Genomic DNA, 13704 nt, shown 5'->3' with positions numbered 1-13704 from the left:
TTATTTTTATTTGCATTTTTGATTACAAATAGTGTTGAGCATTGTTATATGTTTATGAGCCATTTAAATATATTTTTCTATAAATTGTCTCTTATGTTCTTTGACCATATTGAAACTGAAATTCCAGTGTTTTGCAGTCAAGAAGGATGAACTTGAAGATTAAGCATGATAAGGTCAAAGGGCACAATTAACATAGAGCCATGATCTGGGAGGCAAAAGTACCAAGATCCAGTTTCAGATCAGCTACTTACTCACTGGGTTATTTAGGTAAAACCATTCTATGCCTTGGTCCTCAGTTTTCCAAATGAGCAAGTTGAGCTATATGAACTCTCAGTTAATGTAAGAGAAGGTCTTGAAAAGTTTACCTTTACTGAAATGAAAATGGTAGTATTTCCCACCAGGTGGCTATAAGAACTATTGCTTTTAACACATCTTGCTCTTTCCAGAGAAAAATGCTAAAGAAGTACAGATCACCCTGCTTTTGCTAGAGAAGATACTTCTCTAAGTTAGGGGTGACGCTGCTTCCCTACCTGCCAACTGGTGGCATTTCTTCCCTGAGGGGTTCGAAGAGTGGGTTGATGACTTCTATCAAGGTGGAAGAGGAACATTAAAGAGGTAAATTGAGTGTATCTTGACACCCCTCTATAAGATACCTGCACCTAGTATCAAGAGAGAACCATTTACAAATGTATTCAAAGGAAATCAAGGCTATTTGTTTCCAAATATCTTTCAGGAATGGGCTTTCTATAAGGCTCTCAGTTTGAAAATGAAGCAGAGACAGTATAATGTGAGGTTGCCTTGAAGTGCCTTCCTTTCTTTCTATCTGGCAACTATCTCTTTCTTTTTCTTTTAGAGATAGTGTTGTTCTGTCACCCAGGCTGGAGTGCAATGGCATAATCACAGCTCACATCAGCTTTGAATTCCTGGACTCAAATGATCCTCCTGTCACAGCCTCCTGAGTAGCTGAGACAACAGGCATGTACTACCCTGCCCGGCTATTATTTTTATTTATTTTTTGTTGAGATGTGGTCTCACTATGTTGCCCAGGCTGATCTCTAACTCTGGAGCTCAAGCAATCCTTCCACCTCAGCCTTCCAAAGTGTTGGCATTACAGGCATGAGCCACCATGCCTAGCCTCCTCTACTTGGCAACTATTTCATCGCTGCATGCATAGGTTTCCATTATAATCCCTCTTGTTAAAAATACTAATCTTCAGAGACAAAAAAGGCAAGAAGCAAGGATAGTAGAATAGAAGAAGTAGCCACTGTTTTATTTTTGTCTTCCTGACAGCAGAAGTCTTTATTGTATTTGGTCCATAGTCAGTGTTTCACATTATTTCATGGTGTAGATTCCCCAAGTGAAGGTCCCTGTGCAGTACTTGGAGGGGCATGTGGTAGGGGAAGATGAGCAGTACAGCTGGTCAGGCTTGGAAGGGGAAAAGGAGATCTGGGGGCTCCTTAAAACCTATCGAGGGCCACAGTAAGGGATTGAGCATGGGGAGGAGGCTTAGCCCCAACAACTCAGAACTCCATTGTATTGTATGGGCTTCAGTTTCCCTACCAGGCCCCTGGACAGGGTCACGATTGTTGGTTGGAAATCCAGTCACTCACGAGCCTAAAATATTTTAGGACTATGGCCTGGCCCTCTCACAGAGGACCCATTTCTCCCCCATTTCCTGGAAAAAAAAATTTCTTTCATGAAACTTCCTGAAACTTCTGTGGGTACAGAAACCCACAAATTGATCAGCTAACAAAAGGGAAGGGGAGAGGAAACCAGAAACATTTTAGGGCCTGTTTCCCTCCCTACCCAGGTGTCTTCTCCCCCACACAGCTTGGCCCACAGCCTGGATGTCCCTGCCAGGGACTGCGACCCCACAAGCATCTGGATATGGTCTTGACCCCTTTCCCCACCCTGGTGGCTTAGTCTTATAAAGGAGCCAAGGCAGGAGGGAAAAACACTTGCTGCCTAATCCCATGCAGCTGCCCACAGACCCTCAGTTAGCAGCACTGAACAGGTTAAAAAAACACATGAAAACACAGAAAATCCTAAAAACCCAGATAGAGCAATGATGTGGGGAGACAGTGTGGTTGGGAGCCTTAGTAGCTCACCTCCTTCTGCTAGGGGGGGGATACTTGGGGGCCTCCCTTGGGCCTGGGAAGTAGCCACTGGGCCTCACAGGTGTACTTGGGATCATATATCTGTTGACCCAGGCCAAAGACCTGGCTGCTCTGGTTGGCACCCTGTGTGTAGCCCATCTGCAGGGACATGGAGTTGTCTCAATTGTCGGTTCCCAGCTTGTTGTCATAGATGTGCCTCCAGGTCCCAGAAGCTGTCATGCCCACCTGGCTGGCATACTTGTTTGTACCTATCTGGAGACTAATGGTCAGTTGATCCATGGGGGGCAGATATGGTTCTTGGGGTCAAAGAGATGCCCCTTCATGCTGTAAGCTGTCATGCTGGACTGGCTGGCACATTTATTTGTGCCTGTTTGGAGCCCAGTGATGTACTGGTCAGCCTTCATGGTGGTATCGTACAAGTTCTGCTCCTGCTTCTCTGAGTGTTTGATGCTAATGTCCACACCATTCTGTAGCCCCTTTGTCTTGGTCTTCCCCGCCAGGCCTAGAGGAGACACCTGCACATGTGTCATGTTCACACTCTCAAATAGGTCATTGGCCTTAAACAGGTCCACAGGGTTCATGCCATAGCTAACTATGGTCTTGAGGAAGTTGGAGAGGTTTTCCAGCTGGTGCCAGTTCTGCATAGAGTGGTTGATTTTGGAGACTGAGCCTGTTGGAGCTTGTTCATGAGTGTGCATGAAATAATCCCGTCCTTCAGATCCTTCTGGAAGTTAGGGCCAATAGAGAAGCCCATGAGTCCCTCGATCCAGCTGGGGAGCTCAGCCTCCTTCTGAGGGATGTATTTCGACAGAAGCTCATTCTTGACCTTGGCCAAGAGCTATACAAGGGACCCTTGTTGAATTGTGTGGAGCTCATGGCTGGCAGGAGTGACTGGCAGGATGGGATGGGACAGCCAGGTAGGTGTGGGGCTGGGATGCTCTGGGCTCTGCCACTGTTTAATTTGGACCATTCTCTTAGCTGAAGCCTTGTTTGGGTTACAAAACATTAATGGTCTCACACTCAAAATCAAAACTGCAGAATGTGCCCGAACATATTTTCTTAGAGTAGGCCAGATTTTTGTTCAATTGGTCAAGCTCTTGTGGTAGAAGGAGCCCCATATTGTAGCAATACCCACCGTGAAACATTAGCAGAGATACTGACAAAACATAGTTTCAAGGAAGAGTGTTAACATGTGCTATAATTTGGCTATTTGACCCTCCAAGTCTCATGTTGAAATTTGATCCCCTATGATGGAGGTGGAGCCTAATGGGAGGTGTTTGTGTCATGGAAGGTGGATCCCCTATCAGTGTCTTAGTACTGTCCTCCAGGTATTGAGTGAGTTCTTACTCTACTAGTTCCAGCAAGAACTGGATGTTAAAAAGAGCCTGGCACTTCCTCCTTTTTCTTTTTCTTTTCTTTTCTTTTCTTTTCTTTTTTTTTTTTTGAGACAGAGTCTTGCTCTGTCACCCAGGCTGGAGTGCAGTGGCATGATCTTGGCTGACTGCAACCTCTGCCTCCCAGGTTCAAGCCATTCTCCTGCCTCAGCCTCCCAAGTAGGTGGGATTATAGGCACCCACCACCATGCCTGGCTAATTTTTGTATTTTGTAGATATGGGATTTCACCATGTTGGACAGGCTGGTCTCGAACTCTTGAACTCAAATGGTTCACCTGCCTCAGCCTCCCAAAGTGCTAGGATTACAGGCATGAGCCACCATGCCCTTTTTCTCTTCTTGCTTCCTCTCTCACCATGTGGTCTGCACACACTGGCTCCCTTTCTCCTCCCATCATGAGTGGAAGAATTCTGAGGCCCTCACCAGACACAGATGTTGGCACCATGCTTCTTGTACAGCCTGCAGAACTGAGAGCCAAATAAACCTCTTTTCTTTATAAATTACTCAGCCCAGGGTATTCCTTTATAGCAAGACAAACGGACAAGGACAACATGCTACTCCTTTTGAGGGAGGCCATGAAGCATAAGCAATGTTTTTTTCTGTCTTCTTGGAATAGAACTAGATGTCAATTCATGTCCAATTTCTTCTTGGATATACATTTATGTATCTCTGATGATTTATGGTATTTTAATGCCTGTTTAATGAGCATCTAGAATGCAAACAGTCATGAATTTGATTAAAAAGACACAGTACCTGCCTTCTAGAAGCTTATAGTTCAGATCTTTACTGGATCCTTAACACCCTGGCCTGAACTACTCCTCCCAAGTGGGGTGAGGTGCCTTTTTCTGGACTTACCTAGCTCCTGGACATGTATATGCTACATTATTGTCATTGTCATGTTATATATCTCTACACTGAACTTTTTTTTTTTGAGATGGGGTCTTGCTCTGTTGCCCAGGCTGGAGTGCAGTGGCGTGATCTTGACTCACTGCAACCTCTGCCTCCCGGGTTCAAGTGATTCTCCTGCATCAGCCTCCTGAGTAGCATGCCACCATGCCCGACTAATTTTTGTATTTTTAGTAGAGACGAGGTTTCACCATGTTAGCCAGGCTGGTCTCAAAACTCCTGACCTCAAGTGATTTGCCCACCTTGGCCTCCCAAAATGCTGGAATTACAAGCATGAGCCACTGCACCCAGCCTCTACACTGAACGTTCCAAAGGCAGAAATTGTACCTTGTTTACTCTCAGATACTTGGCAACTATTTTAGAGGCTACCATGGAGACTAGCCAGCCAATACACAGGCATCGAATGAATGATCGAGTGCCCTTGTGAAGAAAGCAGGACAGACATTTTTATTCTCATTTTGCAGATGGGGAAACTGGGTTCCAGAGAGAGATTGACTTGTTCAAGGTCATAGAGAAAATTAGTAGCAGAATCAAAATTTGAACCAAGAACTTGACTCCTAGCCAAGCTTCTTCCAGTAAGAATTGAAGTTTTAGAGGGGGAAAAACATAAACAACCCAAGAGAATGTTAGTTGTGTACATGGCATGGGAAAAAGTGGTAACTTTCCCAATCTCAGTGGTTACAATGGAAAACTTCAGGGAAATTTTCAAGCGTCTTTGCACTGTATACTGGGACATTTTTTCATCATCAGATACCTACACTGTCATAATTTATTTCGCTCATGACTTATTTTCCCCTAACTTCCTGCCATCTCTGCTTTCCCTTCAGTTCATCCAAGAAATATTAGAGTTTTTCAAAGGGACTCACTTGGAAATGTGCGGGAAACAGAAGAATGAAGAAAAAAAGACAAGAAATCATAATGCAAAATGCCAAGAACCTGCACAGCCCAGAAGCCCTATGCTTAGAAGACTGGTATCGAGCCCTAAGACTTTGTACTTAGAATTTACATTGTACTTACATTACTATGGCTATGTAAATGTTACTCACAGCTATGCCACATAATATATAATGATTACCTTTCCTTTCTTATAGCACCTTGGGTTTTTCCTGGAAGTAAGAGCCATCATGATTTCATTTGGTTCATTTCATGTCTACTTATCTGATATGATTTGACTCTGTGTCCCCACCCAAATCTCATGTTAAATTGTATTTCCCCATGTTGTCAGCTTCCATGTGGTGTTGGGCCTGTGGGTGCACAGAAGGCAAGAACTGAGGGTTGGGAGCCTCTACCTACATTTCAGAGGATGTATGGAAACACTTGGATGTCTAAGCAGAAGTCTCCTGCAGAGGCAGAGCCCTCATGGAGAACCTCTACTAGGGCAGTGTGGAGGGGAAAATGTGGGATTGGAGCCTCCACACCGAATCCCCACTGGGCCACTGCTTAGGGGAACTGTGAGAACAGAGCCACTGTCCTTCAAACCCCAGAACTGTAGATCCACTGACAGCTTGCACCATGCACATGGAAAAGCCTTAGGCACTGAACACCAGCTCGTGAGAGCAGCCATGGGAGCTGAGCTCTGCAGAGCCACAATGGTGGAGCTGCCCAAGGCCTTGGGAGCCCATTCTTTGCATCGGAGTGGCCTGGATGTGAGAAATGGACTCAAAACAGATTATTTTGGAGTTTTAAGATTTAATGACTGCCTTTCTGGGGTTTCGACTTGCATGGGACCTGTATTCCCTTTGTTTTGACCAATTTCTCCCTTTGGAAATAGGAGCATTTACCCAATGCTTGTACCCCCATTGCATCTTGAAAGTAACTAACTTGTTTTTTATTTTACAGGTTCATAGACAGAAGGGACTTGCCTTGTCTCAAGAGAGACTTTGGACTTGGACTTTTGGGTTAACGGTGGAATGAGTTAAGACTTTGGGGCACTGTTGGGAATGCATGATTGTGTTTTGAAATGTGAGAAGGACAAGCGATTTGGGAGAGACCAGGGGAAGAATGATAGGGTTTGGCTCTGTGTCTCCACCCAAATCTCAATTTGAACTGTAATTCTCAATGTTAGGGGAGGAACTTGGTGGGAGGTGATTGGATCATGGGGATGGATTTGCCTTTTGCTGGTCTTGTGATAGTGAGCGAGTTCTCACAAGATCTCATTTTTGAAAAATGTGTAGCACTTTCCCCTTCACTTTCTCTCTCCTGCTCCAATGATGGTAAGACATGCTTACTTCCCCTCCACCTTCCACCATGACTGTAAGTTTCCTGAGGCCTCCTAGCCATGCTTCCTGTACAGCCTGCAGAACTGTGGGTCACTTAAACCTCTTTTCTTCGTAAATTACCCAGACTCAGGTAATTTTTTATAGCAGCGTGAGAACTGACCAATATACTTCACTAATTATTCCCCCCAATTTCTTCCAGAACTGTAAATTTATGTTGTGTATTGACATGTATTTCTTTGAGTTTTATTATCTGTATTGGCATGGTTCTTTTTTAGCTTTATCCTATTGGAGTTTTCCATAGGTTCTTGCATCTGTAGGTTTATGTCTTCTGCCACTTTTGAGTTTTCACTCACTATTTCTTTGGGTATGCTTTTAGCCCCACTCTTTCTCTTCTGAAATTCTTGTGATACAAATATCGGGTCTTTAGTTGTTGTCCCTAAGGCTCTGTTAATTTTTTTCCAGCCTATTTTCTCTCTGCTGTTTAGACTGAGGAAATTCGATTGATCTGTCCCCAAGTTCACTGATTCTATATTCTGTTATGTCCACTCTTCTATTAAGCCTATCCAGCAAGGTTTTTATCTGTTATTTTATTTTTAATTTCTATAGTTTTCCTTTGGTCATTTTGTATAACTTCTACTTCTTTGCTGAGCTTTTCTACTTTTTCATTTGTTTCATGAGAATCTGTAATTACTTATTGGACTATTTTTCTGATGTTGCTTATTGTGTTAGTATGCCCTTGTCAGTTCTGCTGGATCACCTGGTGTTTTTGGTAGAGGAAAGGATTCTCTGGCCTGAAGTGACAGAGACCATTTCCTGAGCTGGATCACTTGTTGTGGCAGGGACACCCTTGGCTTTTGCTCTGGGACTCCTAGAGTCTCTAGGGAGAGGGTGAGTCTCATGCACAATGGTGAAGAACAACATTTCTCTTGGCAGCAAGTTGTCAAAGGAGCTTCGGATTAATCCCATCTGGTGAGGCTGCTAACCTCCCTAGTGTTGTTGATTGAGCTCCCATTTAATCCTAGGGAGGAATAGGCTGCCTTCTGTTGTTAGATTGGGGGTTGGGAAACACATGTCTAGATGCCTTTTTCATTATATATTATGTCAGTATCCTTATATTGACATATTACTATATTACATTAATTATATTAATATAATCTTCCCTTAATTACATTAGATTTTGTATATTAATGCAGTCACTTCAGTCTGTGGGTAACTCTATTATCCCTTTCTTCCAGGGACAAAAACCTGAATGAGAGGTCCTGTACTTAGGGAGGTGAATGAACTGAAATTGATCACATAGTGTCTCCTCCAAGAAGCTGGGGCTTGTTATAACTGTTCATGAAAAATAATTCCATGAGTGTTTACACTTAAGGTAAGCTCTATTTCTTCAGAAGGCCTCAGGAGAAGAAAGGAAAGTAGGATGTTAAGAGATAGCAGTAAAATAAGATAAGAAAATTATCTGGTGGATGAGGGCACATTTTGAAAAGAGCTTTTCACATAAGATGTGCATGACTCTGGTTAAGCCAAGCTCCTTCCTGTATGCATTCATCAGTTTGAGGTTGTGATTTTCTGCATGCAAACACCCAGCACAACTTGGAGCATGTATAAATCTGCCTCATCCCCTTAACACTGTTAAAGCTCAAGTCTGAGTATTATACTTGTTGAGCTAAGCAGAGTTGAAACAAGAATAGGATACCCAGAAGAGCAAGTCTATTCAAGGAAGTCCCTCCCCTCCCCTTCCCTCCCATCCCCTTCCCATTCTTTTTTCTTTCTTTTCCTTTCTCTTTTATTTTCTTTCTTTTTTTCACTCATTCGTTCTTTCTCTCTTTCTCTCTTCTTTCTTTCACAGGGTCTTGCTCTATCACCCAGGCTGGAGTGCACTGGCATGTTCATGGCTCACTGCAGCCTTGACCTCCTGAGTTCAAGGGATCCTCCCACCTCAGTCTCCCAAGTAGCTCGCACTACAGGCACGCACTACCATGCCCAACTAATTTACTTTTTGTGGAGATGGGGTATTGCTATGTTGTCAAGGCTGGTCTTGAACTCCTTGGCTCAAGCAATCCTCCTGCCTCAGCCTCCCAAAGTACTGGGATTATAGGTGTGAGCCATCATGTACAGCCCTTCACTGAAGTCTTCATAGTCTGAAGGCAGTGGTTTGAGACTGGAGATCAGAAAACTGAGGAGAGTTACATGGACACTAGAAAAGGTACGTGGAATAAAGAAGTTTCTTGGTAGTAAGTCAAGAAGTTAATGGTTTTCAAAATGCTTAGAACATTTGTAGGTGGGAAATGGATGATTGACATCTCCACAGACACTTACATATGGCCATGATATATCAGCATAAATTTTTACCGTGAATAGATTGTAGGTAAGACATGCAACAACTAGATAAAGCTCAAAGGTGGAAGAAAACAGGATGTACCACTGAATGGGTTGGCAGTGGAGAAAGGCTTTGGAAGACACACCCTATCCTTGCCATGTGACTCACCAGAACTGACACGAGAAGATGAGGAGGGTGCCAGGTCAGTTTGGCAAAGTTTTTAGGGGTGCTAAAGAAATGCCCCTTTTTTTTCAACCAGCCTGGCCTCTTCATAAGACTCCCCACTCTTCCCCTTGTCCCCTCCTCTCCCCTATACTTGGCCCCTCCTCCTACTCTCCACTACCCTATGACAATGTCCTGATGGGATTTTGTGATGTCTAAGCCCCTCCCAACAGGCCTACCATTGGCTGGGTAGTGGCTTGCTGGCCAATCAAAGCTTAGGGGTGTGGCTCATCATTGTCCTGGAAGGGTTATATATAGTGAGGCCAGGTGCCCTGGAGAAGACAGTTGAGAGAGGCTGATGTGGTGAAGATGGCCAGCAAAGCACAAGCCTCCAACCCAGTTGTTGAGGGACAACCACCCACAACAGGAAAGAGGTGAGGAAGAGGAAGGCCCCCTCTCAACCAAGGTTCAGAAGCCCTCTGAAGGTGAGTGGTGCACCCAAGCTCCTCCTTGTCTTCCCCTTGACTCTTCCCTGTCTTCCCCCTTACTCCTCCCTCCCAAGACACCTTACCCTGTCCTCGCCTGGCACAACCCCCACCTCAGCCTGCACCCTTCTCATGAAGCCCCTGTTCCCACTCCTCCCCCATCCTCTTCCGCCAAACCAGTGCCCTTCTGTGAGCTCCCTGTTGTCCTTCCAGATTCCAAGACAACCCGGAAGGGAAAAGAGACTCTTTGAGGGAGTTCCAGGAAAAAAGCCACTCCCAAAAGACCGCCGCTTCAAGAAAACCTAAGGAAGGGAGAGGGCCAACACTATCCAGCCACTCTGACCAGCTGAACAAGGAACTCAATCAAAAGGAGCCACAGCAGGACCAAGAAAGTGAGGAGACTTCCACCATCTCCAGCATCTCCCTGGACAGCCAGTAATTTCAGGGCAAGTTCAGAGGCCTAGATCTATCTGAGAGGTCTCCAGAGGTCTAACCCCAGAGAAATAGCCAAAAGGGTCTATGGTACATTTTACACACCACAGGGCACCCCCCATAGTGATGAAAATAAAATGAACCTGTTGTAAAATGATTTGAGTGCCCGCATGTTCTAGGATGGTAGGGAGGGAAGGAAGGAAGAGGTGGTGTGTGAGAAGGGAGGGAGGTGGGTTTTGCGGGATTGGGGTCAGACTGACAGGTCCACAGTTAATCAGACAAGCAGGATAAGGACTGTGTCAGGACTGAGCACTGGAGACAAATTTCCACTTAAGAGGCTGGCTCTGCTTCTTGTGAGGTTTCTTTCACAAGGCCAAAGGTCAGCTCAGCACTCCTGGGCTACATGCTTTAACCCTGAGGGAACTGGGACCAGGCTTGCAACTTTGTTCTCTGGCCTGTTGAGGTTAAGCACCCGCTGTGATGGAGAGGCCAGAGTGTTTGTGTTGTGTCCATGGCAACAACACTGTGATGGGGGCTGCTGGCAAAAGTGCTCCAGCAGGGCAGCAGAGGCCCCCGTGTGTGAGCACATGCAGAGTGGCAGGGGACCCCATGTACGTGTGTAGGCGGGACAGTGTGGGAGGCTGCAGGTGAGTGCATGGTGGTGAGGAAAGGCTGCAGGTGCAAGGTGGTAGGGGTCCATCTGCAAAAGTTCTCTGACAGTTGGGCAGGGTCTGCCAGCAAAAGAGCTATGGCAGTGGCTGCTGGGAAGCTGAGGCTGCGCTGCAAACGGGTGTGGCCAGGCAGGGACCTTGGTAGATGTCAGCAGACAGGGGGGCACTCAGATCATACTGGCCCCATCCCACGGCTAAGACAGCCTTGCTCTGTCCAGGTCCAGCAGCTAACAAAGGCTAGAGCCAACTAGAGGAGTATGGAGAATCTTGAGAAGTGGGCATCCATGGCCATGTTCCACTGCAGCCGTTCCTGCGCCAAACCCTCCGGGCTCCATGCAGGCTGGAGTTGTGTCTCTGCCAATTATCCAGGAAGTTCTCCCTGCCAGTTCAGATGACCATGGTGGTTATGGGGTCTCCCACAGCTAGAATATCAGGGGTTTGTGGCAAAAGTGGGCTACTCCATGCCCATTTCACTCACCCCTTCCCTAAGAGCTGCTCAGAGACAGGAACTAAATACCGCTTCTTGGCGACCCTGTGCAGGGTTCCCAGCTTCCTTCTCTTTCAGCTGGGGGTCTGCCTCTTCCCTCTGTTCACTCTCAATGCCTTCTTTCTGAAGATCTGTTTGGAGTGTGCTGGTCTACTTGATGATGTCTGGTCTCTCTCAGTGAGAGAAACTCTTCCTGGCTGTATCTATTGGCCATCATGGCTCTCCCCGTCTCCCTTCATATTTTGAATGTCCAAGATATTATTCTTCATTTCTAAATGCTCCTTTTTATGCCCTCCTTGTCCTAATTTATACATGAATATTATCTTGTGTCTTTGATGACATTATTTGTAGATTTCTTTGAAGTTTTATTTTGTTCCCTGCTGTGTCTCTATTTCATTCAATTTTCCTTTTTCTGTTGGTTACTATGTTTGCTTTTGGTCTTGTTTTTCATGTAAGCAACTTTCCTTAAATATCTCATAATTCTTGGCCCACTGTCCAAGAAATTGCAGTGGAATTGGTGGATCATATAGTTACTCTATTTGTAGTATTTTGAGGACCCTCCAAACTGTTCTCCATAGTGATTGTACTAACTTACATTCCCACCAACAGTGTATGAGGGTGTTCTTTTCTCTACATCTGCACCAGCATTTGTTGTTGCCTGTCTTCTGGATAAGCCATTTTAGCTGGGGTGAGAAGATATCTCATTATAGTTCTGATTTGCATTTCTCTGATGGTCCATGACGTTGAACACCTTTTCATGTGTCTGTTTGCCATTTGTGTGTCTTCTTTTGAGAAATGTTTATTAAAATATTTTGCCCATTTTTTGTTGGATTATGAGATTATTTTCCTATAGAGTTGTTTGAGCTCCTTATCTATTCTGTTTATTAATCCCTCATCCTCAGAGGGGTAGTTTGCAAATATTTTCTCCCATTCTGCAGATTGTACCTTCACTTTGTTGATTGTTTCCCTTGCTGTGTAAAATCCTTTTAACTCAATGTGATCTCATCTGTCCATTTTTGCTTTGGTTGCCTGTGCTTGTGAGGTATTACTAGACATTTAACTTTCAAACTTTTGTTCTTACATTTCTGTTCCAGACCCGTAGTTCTATAAAATCTTTGGTTAATAGTAATAAAAATATCTGGCTTCCTGTATAAAGTGATTATAATGGATTGGCTTGACCAAACTTTAAAATATCCCATCATAGGGATTTCTAATGTTTAAAAAAACCCTGCAAGGCAGTATAGTGCAATGAGAAGAGTACTAGGTTGTGAGTCAGTAGACACGTAGCTTAGTTTTAGCCAAAAATCCCTGTGTCACCTGGGGCATGTCCCACGCCCTCTTTGCTTCTGAAGTCCCTTCTGTAAAAGGAGTTGAAAGTAGATGCTTACCAAGATCCTCAGTGCTCAGAGACATTCAGAATTCTATTAATAGAAATACTTTTATATGTGTTAGGTTATTTGGTATTTGATAGTCTGGGACTAAAATGTAAAACCAAAGGTACACTGTAAGTAAATCTGGCCCATTTTAAAGTTAAGTTATATTTAAAACTTGGTCAGACAATAACTTAAACTGAAGAATTTAGTGGTTGTGAAAAGTAATTTTTAAAGTAGAAAAGTGCCACGTTTTACTATCCTCTGGCACAATCAGAAAAATGATACCTAGAAGTGGAAATTGATTTGTTTAAAATTGAGATAAATACAAAATTGCCAGAGCCATAGAGAGACCCAGCATCCAAATAATAAATCCAGTACTTCAGAATATACCAATTAGACTGTATTCGGAGCTCTGCACTCTCTAGTTATAGAAATAAAATAATCTCCACATTCACCTGTGGATATATCAATACATGTGTTAAAATTGATGTGGCTATGTAATTTAAAAGTCTGAAGTCTTTTTGGTCTCTAATCTTATTTTTGTGCTCATTTACAGACACTCTCAAAGTCAGATTTTAATTCTGTTCTGTTTCTTCTATTTCAACTATTTTACTAGCTGCAAAGAAGCTTCTTCAGAGGAAGGATAATGTAATTCTTACATATTGCTAAAATGAAGAATTCAACATTACTTTAGAACTTCTGTGTATGATTGATTCTGAGGAAAATATTAGGAGTCAAGTGAAGGTGATATTTTTCAAGAGAGTGATTATGACAAATTTAATATAGTATTAAAATATCAGAGAAAAGGGAACATTCTGTCTTTTTTAAGGAGTAGATCCTAAATTCATTTCACAACAAAGAAATGCGTGACTTGATCAGAAATGTTAATATAAAAAGTTGTAGAATTTACTAAATGATGTTTGTTTTTTCCAGTCTTCATAGTCAGACTCTAAATTATCTATATGGATAACTTCTGTAATCAATCAACTTATTCAGCAAAAATCATTTTTAAAGGGTTTGTGTTGGACTATTTTATCTTCAGATTCTATAAATATCATAGTGCCTAACACAGGTATGGTCAACTAGGTGGTTACTTTGAATCCAGATAAAAGGAGAGTTCAATCCTTAAAATGTAAAAAT

The 13704-nt window shown here is 43.6% G+C and overlaps 1 pseudogene; it reads right to left on the bottom strand.

Annotated features, from left to right (window-relative positions):
- Positions 1-2117: 2117 nt before the first annotated feature.
- On the bottom strand, positions 2118-2993 carry LOC105533044 (annotated as a pseudogene).
- Positions 2994-13704: the final 10711 nt, after the last annotated feature.

This window comes from Mandrillus leucophaeus, unplaced genomic scaffold (assembly GCF_000951045.1).
Source record: "Mandrillus leucophaeus isolate KB7577 unplaced genomic scaffold, Mleu.le_1.0 Scaffold1218, whole genome shotgun sequence".
In the NCBI taxonomy this organism is placed as follows: domain Eukaryota; kingdom Metazoa; phylum Chordata; class Mammalia; order Primates; family Cercopithecidae; genus Mandrillus; species Mandrillus leucophaeus.
Note: the sequence above shows the minus strand (reverse complement) of the source record. Positions and strands in the feature narration are given on the sequence as shown.